This window comes from Schistocerca cancellata, chromosome 2, assembly GCF_023864275.1.
Source record: "Schistocerca cancellata isolate TAMUIC-IGC-003103 chromosome 2, iqSchCanc2.1, whole genome shotgun sequence".
Classification (NCBI taxonomy): Eukaryota; Metazoa; Arthropoda; class Insecta; order Orthoptera; family Acrididae; genus Schistocerca; species Schistocerca cancellata.
This window is the reverse complement of record NC_064627.1, coordinates 121,194,668-121,208,682: the sequence shown is the minus strand read 5'-3', so window position 1 is coordinate 121,208,682 and position 14,015 is coordinate 121,194,668. Positions and strand designations below refer to the sequence as shown.

Sequence of the window (14,015 nt, the reverse complement as noted above, 5' to 3'; positions counted from 1 at the left end):
CATACTTGCTCCGGACACTGCGAGAGGGCTGTACAAGCAATGATCACTCGCACGGCACAGCGGACACACCAGGAACCGCGGTGTTGGCCGCCGAATGGCGCTAGCTGCGCAGCATTTGTGCACCGCCGCCGTCAGTGTCAGCCAGTTTGCCGTGGCATACGGAGCTCCATCGCAGTCTTTAACACTGGTAGCATGCCGCGACAGCGTGGACGTGAACCGTATGTGCAGTTGACGGACTTTGAGCGAGGGCGTATAGTGGGCATGCGGGAGGCCGGGTGGACGTACCGCCGAATTGCTCAATATGTGGGGCGTGAGGTCTCCACAGTACATCGATGTTGTCGCCAGTGGTCGGCGGAAGGTGCACGTGCCCGTCGACCTGGGACCGGACCGCAGCGACGCACGGATGCACGCCAAGACCGTAGGATCCTACGCAGTGCCGTAGGGGACCGCACCGCCACTTCCCAGCAAATTAGGGACACAGTTGCTCCTGGGGTATCGGCGAGGACCATTCGCAACCGTCTCCATGAAGCTGGGCTACGGTCCCGCACACCGTTAGGCCGTCTTCCGCTCACGCCCCAACATCGTGCAGCCCGCCTCCAGTGGTGTCGCGACAGGCGTGAATGGAGGGACGAATGGAGACGTGTCGTCTTCAGCGATGAGAGTCGCTTCTGCCTTGGTGCCAATGATGGTCGTATGCGTGTTTGGCGCCGTGCAGGTGAGCGCCACAATCAGGACTGCATACGACCGAGGCACACAGGGCCAACACCCGGCATCATGGTGTGGGGAGCGATCTCCTACACTGGCCGTACACCACTGGTGATCGTCGAGGGGACACTGAATAGTGCACGGTACATCCAAACCGTCATCGAACCCATCGTTCTACCATTCCTAGACCGGCAAGGGAACTTGCTGTTCCAACAGGACAATGCACGTCCGCATGTATCCCGTGCCACCCAACGTGCTCTAGAAGGTGTAAGTCAACTACCCTGGCCAGCAAGATCTCCGGATCTGTCCCCCATTGAGCATGTTTGGGACTGGATGAAGCGCCGCCTCACGCGGTCTGCACGTCCAGCACGAACGCTGGTCCAACTGAGGCGCCAGGTGGAAATGGCATGGCAAGCCGTTCCACAGGACTACATCCAGCATCTCTACGATCGTCTCCATGGGAGAATAGCAGCCTGCATTGCTGCGAAAGGTGGATATACACTGTACTAGTGCCGACATTGTGCATACTCTGTTGCCTGTGTCTATGTGCCTGTGGTTCTGTCAGTGTGATCATGTGATGTATCTGACCCCAGGAATGTGTCAATAAAGTTTCCCCTTCCTGGGGCAATGAATTCACGGTGTTCTTATTTCAATTTCCAGGAGTGTATTATGAATTCGGAAATTTTTTTCTAAAATAATCCGAGATGGCAACATGCTGATGTGTGGCTGAATGCCTCGTGAAGTCTTGCTTCGCCTTCCTGGATACTGCGGCTGCAGCATCGTCCAGGATGCGCCATGCTGACCCGCTCCTCAGAACTGCTTTGGGATCCAGTATCCTTAATGCCTGACTGTCATTTTCCCGTCGCTTCTTCGTAGGTGTGCCCAGACTGACGCAACCGCAGCTGTCAGTCAACTGTCTATTGATATTGTATAGATTTGTAGCGTATGATCCATGGCCAGTCAGTTAATGTACCAAACCATTCGAAGGCATAAGAAATCTCATTTCTAGTCCCTCCCGATGTGAAGGGGAGTTCGTATGTTATCCAGTCTGTGTCTGAAGTGTCCCACTCATTTTGTGACAGCTATATTATGCGATCTTTTATTAACTTATTCGTATTGGCCTCAGTTCTAGCATCCTACGTGCTTCTATTTGATTGCCTTTCTTTAACCAGTAAAGGTCTCCCTTTTCCGCAATTTCCAAATACAGTGGACATATTCCTAGAATTAATAACAAAGCATTATTCGGGGTAGTGCAGTAATCTTCACTAAACTTAATAGCACTGCTCGTTGAACTCTCCTCACTCCAGACGCTCGGACCATATCCCACGACAGATGCTAATACAGATTGGTGGTATTCTCTGATTGTTTTCAAGTAAAGCCGACACTGCCTATTTACAATGGTTATAATTCTGTTGAACACGTTTGTACCTCTACTGCCTGCTTCCAGCACATGATGTTCGACCAGAAATACCCCTAGATAACTCTTTACTGCGCTTCTTCTAATCGTTACGTCAATTAATTTTATTTTAGTGTTTCTTGCTAGATTCCCTTTCAGCAGGAGGTACATCGTTTTGTGAGATGCTAGTGACAACACTTCACGCCAGCCCTCACGTTCATGAAGCGCCGCGCTAGATTTGTCTTCTATAATTCTTCTTTAGTCACCACTTGCAACGAACAGCGCATTATCTGCAAGTGCTACCAGTCCGCCTGTGTCACTGCTGTCATGTAACTTCTGTAGTACGGTCCCCAGTGCTACATCCCAAAACTCCGGACCACACGCTGACCGTTGAGGATAGCTTTTTGCTATTGTCTTCGTTATTTTCTTTCCCTGACGTTTTAAAGAAGCATGTCTCCCGTGGCAATAATCTCTCAGGCAGCAAGAGCAGTCGGGCGCTCTTGATTGCCGTTGTATTATCACATCGCTGTCGTAGAGTACGCTGCGAACGGCCAGCTATTGGTCACTTCGAAGACAGCGAGACTTGAGCAAGTGAGAGTGTTCTGCAACACTTCCGTACTATATTCGTACATTAAATTCGCCATACCGAAATACCGCTGACCTCTCACAGCCATGGGACACAGAAGTCCTGATAATTTATCGGCGTTATCACGAATTAAAACGAATCCTAACAGGCTCCATGGGCGATCAATGTCAAGTTTCATAGATTCTGCATACTACACTCATCATAAAAAGTTAAGCATATAATTGGTTCTCGTATCTTGAAATGAGATGGATAACGTATACTGTATTTTTTGATAATGTAGAATATTACGCAAAAGAAAACTACATTGCATGTTCTCTTTGAACCGATTATGAAATGAAAAAGGAACATTATTTGAAAAATCATAAAAAGGTGTAACACCCCACATCATAAAATGGTGTGTTCAGTGCACTGTTCAATAGTGCGTAGGTCCTTCACGAACCCTCTGGCACTCTTGAATGCAGAACCAACTCATTGCAGTCCTCTTGAGGCATGTTGTACCACTCCTCAATGACGGCATTCCTGAGAGGTTCAATCGTTAATGGAGGATGCTGATGACTAGAAATCGCTCTTTTGAGCAAGCTCCATGCATACTCTATGCAGTTCATATCAGGTGAGCATGACGGCCAGTCCATTCTTCGGACCCGCGTCCTGTCAGATACCGACACACACTGCGAGCACGATGAGGTCGGCCGTTACGACCCTGTAGAGTGAAGTGCAGTCTCTCCAAAACCACTGACTGTGGCTCGGAGAATATTGTTTTCATACACTGCAGCAGTCATGTTGCCTTCAATTGGAACGTGTAGTGTGCGGCGGCCATATGCACTCCTGGAAATTGAAATAAGAACACCGTGAATTCATTGTCCCAGGAATGGGAAACTTTATTGACATCTTCCTGGGGTCAGATACATCACATGATCACACTGACAGAACCACAGGCACATAGACACAGGCAACAGAGCATGCACAATGTCGGCACTAGTACAGTGTATATCCACCTTTCGCAGCAATGCAGGCTGCTATTCTCCCATGGAGACGATCGTAGAGATGCTGGATGTAGTCCTGTGGAACGGCTTGCCATGCCATTTCCACCTGGCGCCTCAGTTGGACCAGCGTTCGTGCTGGACGTGCAGACCGCGTGAGACGACGCTTCATCCAGTCCCAAACATGCTCAATGGGGGACAGATCCGGAGATCTTGCTGGCCAGGGTAGTTGACTTACACCTTCTAGAGCACGTTGGGTGGCACGGGATACATGCGGACGTGCATTGTCCTGTTGGAACAGCAAGTTCCATTGCCGGTCTAGGAATGGTAGAACGATGGGTTCGATGACGGTTTGGATGTACCGTGCACTATTCAGTGTCCCCTCGACGATCACCAGTGGTGTACGGCCAGTGTAGGAGATCGCTCCCCACACCATGATGCCGGGTGTTGGCCCTGTGTGCCTCGGTCGTATGCAGTGCGTCCGTGCATCCGTGCGTCGCTGCGGTCCGGTCCCAGGTCGACGGGCACGTGCACCTTCCGCCGACCACTGGCGACAACATCGATGTACTGTGGAGACCTCACGCCCCACGTGTTGAGCAATTCGGCGGTACGTCCACCCGGCCTCCCGCATGCCCACTATACGCCCTCGCTCAAAGTCCGTCAACTGCACATACGGTTCACGTCCACGCTGTCGCGGCATGCTACTAGTGTTAAAGACTGCGATGGAGCTCCGTATGCCACGGCAAACTGGCTGACACTGACGGCGGCGGTGCACAAATGCTGCGCAGCTAGCGCCATTCGACGGCCAACACCGCGGTTCCTGGTGTGTCCGCTGTGCCGTGCGTGTGATCATTGCTTGTACAGCCCTCTCGCAGTGTCCGGAGCAAGTATGGTGGGTCTGACACACCGGTGTCAATGTGTTCTTTTTTCCATTTCCAGGAGTGTATGATACCTGCTCAGAATACAACAGAGCCACCAGATTGTCGGTGACATTCCACAGTCATTGACGGATGATTGCGTTGCCCTGTTCGCCTCCATAAGCGAACAGAGCTGTCGTGAGGGTGCAAACCTGTTCGCACTTCGTTTGCGAAGATCGTTTTGGTCCATTGGTCTGATGTCCAATGTTCATGTGCCCTAGCCCATCTTACACGAGCACTCCTATAATGAGGACGGAGTGGTGGAGTCTTGAGAGGTCTTTGGCTGTACGACCACCCATCATAAAACCTGTTGTCCATAGTTTGGGTACTTACGGCAAACCCTGTGGCTTCTCGAAGATCGTAGCGCAGAGTGGTCGCTGTCTTTGTAGGGTGTCTCCTAGCAGATATCGTTGCATAACGGTCCTGATCTGCTGTAGTTTTGCGTGAACGCCCTTCACCATGTCGATCCGCTATTTTCTGGAACTTTTCAAAATGGTTCAAATGGCTCAGAGCACTATGGGACTTAACTTCTGAGGTCATCAGTCCCCTAGAACTTAGAACTACTTAAACCTAACTAACCTAAGGACATCACACACATCCATGCCCGAAGCAGGATTCGAACCTGCGACCGTAGCGGTCGCGCGGTTCCAGACTGTAGCGCCTAGAACCGCTCGGCCACCACGGCCGGCTCTGGAACTTTTCCTACAGTCTGGAGACAACACTTCGATTAACATGAACAACATTGCAACATTAACTTGTCTCGTGTTTTGTTCCATCAGTGTGATGATTTTGATACGATCTGTCATGGAGAGCCTCTTCCGAGGCATTGTCATGCACTATGAGCCACACGGACACCCGTGCACACACAAGAACTTAGCTCTTGTGTACTGCGGTCGTTTACAAGCTGTGACTGCACGGCCCCTGATGAGGCAAAGTGGTAACGGCGGACGAGTTCGCTTTATGCACACAACCACCTTCTTACATAAACACAAAAGAATCGTCGAAAATACGGCTAAAATGGCTCTAAGCACTATGGGACTTAACAATTGAGTTCATCAGTCCCCTAAACTTAGAACTACCTAAACCTAACTTTCTGAATGATTTTGAGATTTTGAAGAAACGTTATCAACATGTTTTGTTTTCTTTGATCGCAAGTCTTCCGTAGCTCTTTCTGAGTCTACATCTACATCTATACTTCGCCCGCCACATTACGGTGTGTGGTGTAAGCTGTGTGTATTGTGTACAGGGTATTTCAAAAATGACCGGTATATTTGAAACGGCAATAAAAACTAAACGAGCAGCGATAGAAATACACCGTTAGTTGCAATATGCTTGGGACAACAGTACATTTTCAGGCGGACAAACTTTCGAAATTACGGTAGTTACAATTTTCAACAACAGATGGCGCTGCAAGTGATGTGAAAGATATAGAAGACAACGCAGTCTGTGGGTGCGCCATTCTGTACGTCGTCTTTCTGCTGTAAGCGTGTGCTGTTCATAACATGCAAGTGTGCTGTAGACAACATGGTTTATTCCTTAGAACAGAGGATTTTTCTGGTGTTGGAATTCCACCGCCTAGAACACAGTGTTGTTGCAACAAGACGAAGTTTTCAACGGAGGTTTAATGTAACCAAAGGACCGAAAAGCGATACAATAAAGGATCTGTTTGAAAAATTTCAACGGACTGGGAACGTGACGGATGAACGTGCTGGAAAGGTAGGGCGACTGCATACGGCAACCACAGAGGGCAACGCGCAGCTAGTGCAGCAGGTGATCCGACAGCGGCCTCGGGTTTCCGTTCGCCGTGTTGCAGCTGCGGTCCAAATGACGCCAACGTCCACGTATCGTCTCATGCGCCAGAGTTTACACCTCTATCCATACAAAATTCAAACGCGGCAACCCCTCAGCGCCGCTACCATTGCTGCACGAGAGACATTCGATAACTATATAGTGCACAGGATTGATGACGGCGATATGCATGTGGGCAGCATTTGGTTTACTGACGAAGCTTATTTTTACCTGGACGGCTTCGTCAATAAACAGAACTGGCGCATATGGGGAACCGAAAAGCCCCGTGTTGCAGTCCCATCGTCCCTGCATCCCCAAAAAGTACTGGTCTGGGCCGCCATTTCTTCCAAAGGAATCATTGGCCCATTTTTTAGATCCGAAACGATTACTGCATCACGCTATCTGGACATTCTTCGTGAATTTGTGGCGGTACAAACTGCCTTAGACGACACTGCGAACACCTCGTGGTTTATGCAAGATGGTGCCCGGCCACATCGCACGGCCGACGTCTTTAATTTCCTGAATGAATATTTCGATGGTCGTGTGATTGCTTTGGGCTATCCGAAACATACAGGAGGCGGCGTGGATTGGCCTCCCTATTCGCCAGACATGAACCCCTGTGACTTCTTTCTGTGGGGACACTTGAAAGACCAGGTGTACCGCCAGAATCCAGAAACAATTGAACAGCTGAAGCAGTACATCTCATCTGCATGTGAAGCCATTCCGCCAGACACGTTGTCAAAGGTTTCGGGTAATTTCATTCAGAGACTACGCCATATTATTGCTACGCATGGTGGATATGTGGAAAATATCGTACTATAGAGTTTCCCAGACCGCAGCGCCATCTGTTGTTGAAAATTGTAGCTACTGTAATTTCGAAAGATGTCTGTCTAAAAATGTACTGTTGTCCCAAGCATATTGCAACAAACGGTGTATTTCTATCTCTGCTCGTTTAGTTTTTATTGCCGTTTCAAATATACCGGTCATTTTTGAAACACCCTGTATTAAACCGGTGACCTAGAAACGACGGAGAGACTTCGTCCCGCCGTAGCCCTCAGTGGTTCACAACCCCATAACAGGCTAGAGCAGTCCACCCACCCCACCGCCGCCCCCTACCGAACCCAGGGTTATTGTGCGGTTCGGCTCCCAGTGGACCCTCCCCCTCCCCCCCACCCCCCCACCCCCAAATGTTGAATGGTAGGGTAATTATGATGTACATGTACGTGGAGACAATGTTTGCGCAGCAATCGCCAACATCGTGTAACTGGGGCGGAATAAGGGGAACCAGTTCGCATTCGCCGAGGTAGACGAAAAAACCGCCTTAAAAACCATCCACAGGCTGGCCGGCACACCAGACCTCGACACTAATCCGCCGGCTGGATTCGTACTTGAGACCGGCACGCCTTCCCGCTCGGGAAGCAGCGCGTTAGACAGCGCGGCTAGCCGGGCGGGCGTGGTATAATGTCCTTTGGGCACCACTGTTAGATCCCATTATGGTGTATAACGTGAGGTACTTTGCCTACTACACTTTGTTCTACTACCGGCCAGAGCTTTCCTGTTGCAGTTGCGAATGGTTCACAGGAAGAACGATTGCTGGCAAGCCTTTGTGTGAGCTCGAATCCTCACTAATTTTACCACGGCGGCCTTTCCGGGAGATACTCGTAGAACGAAGCAATAATTGGTTGATTCTTCTAGGAACGAATTGTAAAAGTAAACCACATCTTGATGCAAGACGCCCATCTTCTGGTTTCTGCCACTGGAACTGGTAAGCATCTCAATGATGCTTTATCGCTTACTAAATAAACATGTAACGAAACATGCTGCTCTTCTTTGGATCTTCTACATATCCTTCACCGATCATATTTGTTACGCATTCCAAAACGAAAAGCAATATTCTGCTATTGGTCGAACTAATGTTTCGTAGGCTCGCTTCTTTGTGGATGCACTACACTTCCTACGAATTTTTTCCAGTGAATTTCACTCTGGCATCAGCCTTACCTGAGATTACTTTCATTTGGTCGTTTCGCTATAAATCTCTCCATATGCATATTCCTGGATATTTTATGGAAGTAAATGCTTCCAGTGATTTTACCTGGTTAAGCGCATCGTCACATTTGCTTATGTTGACGATCATCTGCCAATAAATCCCTGCACCAAGCGTCGATCTTCCGCACTTCGACATTTCGTTAGAATTTTCTAGCATTGCGACCTCAATGTATTGAACAGAAAAAAAAAGTTCAAATGGCTCTGACCACTATGGGACTTAACTTCTGAGGTCATCACTCCCCTAGAACTTAGAACTACGTAAACCTAACTAACCTAAGGACATCACACACATCCATGCCCGAGGCAGGATTCGAACTTGCGACCGTGGCGGTCGCGCGGTTCCAGACTGTAGCGCCTAGAACCGCTCGGCTACAACGGCTGGCTCCAGAAGAAGACTGAAAGATTAAAAACTAAACAAATTTTCTGATAAGATATCCAGTGGGTATTAAACAGCATCGTACGAAAAAAGCACTCGTGGAACCTCCGACGTCATCCGTTGGGTCATGTTAAAATTAATGGTCGAATAACACGCCCTTGCGCTACGCCACGAAATTAATTTTACGTCTGCAGATTTCTCTCCGTTGAGAATGCTGTGTTGTGTTTGCTCGAAACTCTTGGACGTAATCACACAGGTAGTATAATATTCCGTATGCTCTTATTTTGAACATTAGACGGCAGTGCAGAACTGTATCAAACGCGTTCCGGAAGTCAAGGAACGCGTCACCAACTCGTACCCTTGTATCTACGGCATACTGGATCTCGCGTACGAACAGAGCCAGCTGGGTTTCAACCTGTCATTGTTTCCGGAATCCTTGTTGAGTCCTAAGAACGAGATTTTCCGGCTCCAGAAATGTCGTAATACCCAAGCACGAAACATGTTCCAAAATTCAACAACAGGCCGACGTTAGGGTACTTCAGAGGTTATTGAGCGCCCGTACAGATCCCTGATCATTGCTCAGTCCAATCTCGCCACCTTCAGGAATGATGATGAAATGATGAGGACAACACAAACACCCAGTCATCTCGAGGTAGGTGAAAAATCCTGACGCCGACGGGAATAGGACCCGAGAGAAAGATAACATGTAGATTTTCTGCTCTTTCCCCCTGGCAGCATTTCTTCGGACCTTGCAGTGTGTGGTGGAACTGGTTTATAGTATTTAGTGACCTTAATTACTTATAAATGATATTTCAGGTAGATCAATATATATAACTATTGTCAGCGTAACAACTCGTTTGATCTCAAAAATGATTATCCCGGCTAATATTTTTCACTCTGTTAAAGAAATCTCCAAATCTCCACCTGACGTGTAGAAATGTTGTCTGTAAAGTCGTGTGAGTGGCACTAAATTGCATATCATTTATCAGATTTTACACAACTGTTACTTAAGATGGAAGCACTTTTCTCTAGGAAAGGGAACATTTAGTGAGAAAATACTACCCGCGCACAACACTGACGTATGTCTCCTATTAAAATATTTCATGTAAATCGTTCGAAATAATTAGGCTTCATACATCAGCAAATAAGAAATTGATATTACGTAACGAGCTGTGAGCACTGTTTTTTAAGATTCAATCTGAGTTGAATTCTGTCTTTTAAAGTGGATTCTGGACCACCGATGCACATTTATTTCCATTCATTTATATATAACAACATTTATGTTTGTTAAAATTCTCGATTCAAAATTGCCGCGGCAGACAAGCGATAGTTTGTCTATTGTTATTCTCGATTCCTTTTATATGAAGTTAATATATTTAGATAAAACTCTTTAAGCCTTTTATCTCTATTCTTTAGCGTTTAAAATCATTTTCAATAAGAAATGTTTCATATTTTTTATACCAGCCACTAGTAAACTCCGCTGTAAGTTACTAGCGTTAATGGCTCCGCTCCTAATTGCGGGGCTGAAAATTAACACTTAAAAAACATTAATTAGATTGGATTACAATTGAAATAAATACAAATCCACGTCTAGACAATAGCGACTCTATTTTTCAAGTAATAATTAACAATATAGTTACAGGTTTTCTCTTTACAGACCTCACACGTCTCACGTCCGAACAATTCATCGGTTAGCACAGGAAGAACAACTGAACCACAATTAACACAGATAACAAAAAAATTATAATTTTCGTTGTCTATGAATGTACTTCTCTGATAATAGTTTTAATTCACACAGAGATTAAGTTATTTCAGAAATAGTGAAATAATTATCGTCATTTTTACACGATACAGTCTTTTTTATACGTAGTATCGATAATATTTGTTGAAGTTTGTACACTTAGTTTATTTTAACATCTTGTGGCTAGAACATAGTGTCGTGGATATTACAAGTCTTATCGCGGGGAAGTCCTAGTTTTGAAGCTACTTCCTAAGTTAGTGGCGAAGTAATGGAACCGGCAAATTTTCTTTAAAGTTTCCTTTGTAAGAATGCATTTGTCGCTATAAATTGCATTGTAAACAGTTGCCCTTCCTTCAAATGTAAATATAAGATATTGCATATTTCACCTACGTAAACTGTGGTTAACACGATTCAGTCCACATATTTACCGAAACGTCTCAGTTTCGTTTAGTCTATCACAGAAACTTCTCAGCAGCGTGCACTCAACGCCGATCTCCGATGATAATGTGAAAAATAAGATTCGATGCAGACAGTGTAACAATGCATACCACGAATTCACTTGCTGACCATGCGCTGTCTCCGGAAGCATCTGATTGTCTGTTCATATCGGTGGGTAGTTCTGAAATTTCGTGACCCACTTGTTAAAAGAGATGTGGAAACAACGGTTAAGGAACTGGAGCGCAGAAGCGACACAAGTAGCGATTACGCAAAGCGAGCCTATTTTCTGTTACAGCTGCCGAATGGAGAGCGGACTAGATCTGCCATCCTCGAAGAAGCGTCGCAGCTGCGAACGAACATATGGCGCAAATTGCCCGCGGGTGTGCCCCGTGCTGCCGGCGGATCCTTGGTCATCTAAGTCCAGCAGGCGATGTAACACTATACATCCGCTGTCTGCGAAAGAAACAGCAAAATAACTGACTTGGCACTATTGAAAAGCGCTAATAATGGATTGATTAACCAAGTTGAGAACAGCAGACTACAGCACATAGAGAACATGTATCTAAATTATAAGTAAAAAAAATTCTTTCAACAGTTAGAAATGTTTATTTCCATTTTTCCTACTGATCTTGAAGTATCAATGGTCCTTGAGCAGGTTTGCTACGCTAATTCGTTTGCCAACATGTGACATCAGTCAGCCTCTTATGTTCTTATGGTTGAGTAACGGATAGTTACGGGTTCAAACTTAGGTTCATATGGCTTTTTTTCTTTTTGAGTCCTCAGTCTTTTGACTGGTTTCATGCGGTCCGCCACGAATTCCTCTCCTGTACTAAACTCTTCATCTTAGAGTAGCCCTTCCACCCTACGTCCACAGTTATTTACTAGACGTACTCCAATGTCTTTCTCAACTGTTTGACCCTCTACAGCTCCCTCTAGTAACATGGAAGTTATTCCATGACGTCCTAAGAGATGTCCTATCACCCTGACCCTTCTCCTTGTCAGTGTGTTCCACATATTCCTTTCGGCTCCGATTCGGAGCAGAACCTCCTCATTCCTTATCTTATCAGACCACCTAATTTTCAACATTCGTCTATAGGACCACATCACAAATGCTTCGATTCTCTTCTGCTCCGGTTTCCTCATAGTCCATGTTTCACTTCCACACAATGCTGTACTTCAAACGTACATTCTCAGAACTTTCTTCCTCAAATCAACGCCTATTTTTGATACTAGTGGATTTTCTCTAGGCCAGGAACGCCCTTTTTGCCATTGCAAGTCTGCTTTTATGTCCTCCTTGCTCCGTCCGTCACGGCTTATTTTGCTACCTCGGTAGCAAAATTTCTTAAATTCGTTTACCTCGTGTTAAGCTTCTCGCCGTTCTCGTTTCAGCCAAGTCTCATTACTTTCATCCTTCTTCGATTTACTCTCAGTCCATATTCTGTACACATTAGACCGTTCATTCCATTCAAAGATCCTGTAATTCTGCTTCACTTTCACTCAGGATAGCAATGTCGTCAGCGAATCTTATCATTGATACCCTTTCCCCTTGAATTTTTATTCCACTCTTGAACCGCCCTTTTATTTCCATCATTGCTTCTTCGATGTACGTATGGCGTTTCTGGATGTATCTTCTTGAACATACGTCAGACTGTACGTTAAAAGAACAAGCTAAAATTTAGTAGTGCAAGTACTGAACAGAAGTGTAGAACAGAGCCAGGAGTGTGAATTACCACTGTCAGAAGGGATTAAAATACGAAGGTTGGAACTTTAATAGTGGTAACTATTTATTTACAGCTCTTACAAAACAGATACGCGTTTCAAAGTTTTACTGAGCTTCAAAGTAGTCGCCATCACTGTGTAGCCGTCCGCTGTGGCCGAGCGGTTCTAGGCGCTTCAGTCTGGAACCGCGCGACCGCTACGGTCGCAGGTTTGAATCCTGCCTCGGGCATGGATGTGTGTGATGTCCTTAGGTTATTTAGGTTTAAGTAGTTCTAAGTTCTAGGGGAGTGATGACCTCCGATGTTAAGTCCCATAGTGCTCAGAGCCATTTGAACCATTTGAGCATTGTGTATAACCCGTTGCCAGCGCTGTGGAAGTCGTAGGATACTCTTAGCAGTGCCAGTTGTGTTGACAGTTCGAGCGACGAATTGCTAGGAGTTCTGAAGCGAATACCGTGAAGCGTTTCCTTCAGTTTAGAAATCGAGTTGAACTCACGAGGGCTTACGTCAGGGGAGTGCAGTAGGTGGTATAGCACGTAGCAGCCCCATCAATCAAACAAATCAGTAACAGCTTGCACTGTACGTGCTTGAGCATTGTCCTGCAAAATGATGTTCAGGTCCTGCAGAAAGTGTCATCACTTCTGTCTCTGAGCTAGTCGTAGGTTGTGTTCCAAAAATGAACAGCATCCCATTAGGGAAGAATAGGCGTCCGGCTAGAGTAGCAAAATTCTGTGTGCAGTAATGGGCGAAAAAAATAATTTCAAATCAAACAGAGAAAAAACTGAGTAAACGAGGGAAGAAAATGAAAAAGAGGAAAAATTAAAACACCAAATTGTTCCCCAAAGCAGGAGAAACAGTCAACAATTCCTTACTTACTTTGACGAAAGAAATCACATTGCCTCTACCTACCTCAAAACTAAAGCAGCCGCGACTCAGTACGAAACTGAAACAAATTCGAGCTCGATTCCTCTCCGTACAGCGCTGAAGCGGCGCACTTGAGACCACGTTGCGACTTCATACCATACCTCCCTCAGTCCCTCTTTTTATTTTTGTCTCTGCAGATTATTTGCCGAGCGTTAGTTGTATTGAGGAGTTCTGTTGTTTCCTGTGGATAATCGATCACGTATTCGGAAGCAGGTTTTGTACTTCCCTTTCAACATATCTATAAGGAGTGAAAGGTAGGTGCAGTTCATCATTCACCTACATAAATATGAGTTGGTGTCTGTAAGACTGTCGCTGAGTGTCTGAGACACCCAATAAGGAAAAGGAACTACATTGTCTTTTCCCAAACAAGTTACCTATCGGTTCCTTAAAATTTTACGTA

The 14,015-nt window shown here is 46.1% G+C and overlaps 1 protein-coding gene across 1 annotated transcript in view; it reads left to right on the top strand.

Moving 5' to 3' along the window:
• LOC126161374 (SET domain-containing protein SmydA-8-like) overlaps positions 1–14,015 on the top strand; it is a 320,527-nt gene that overhangs the window by 199,883 nt on the left and 106,629 nt on the right. The gene's annotated exons all lie outside the window — the stretch shown is intronic.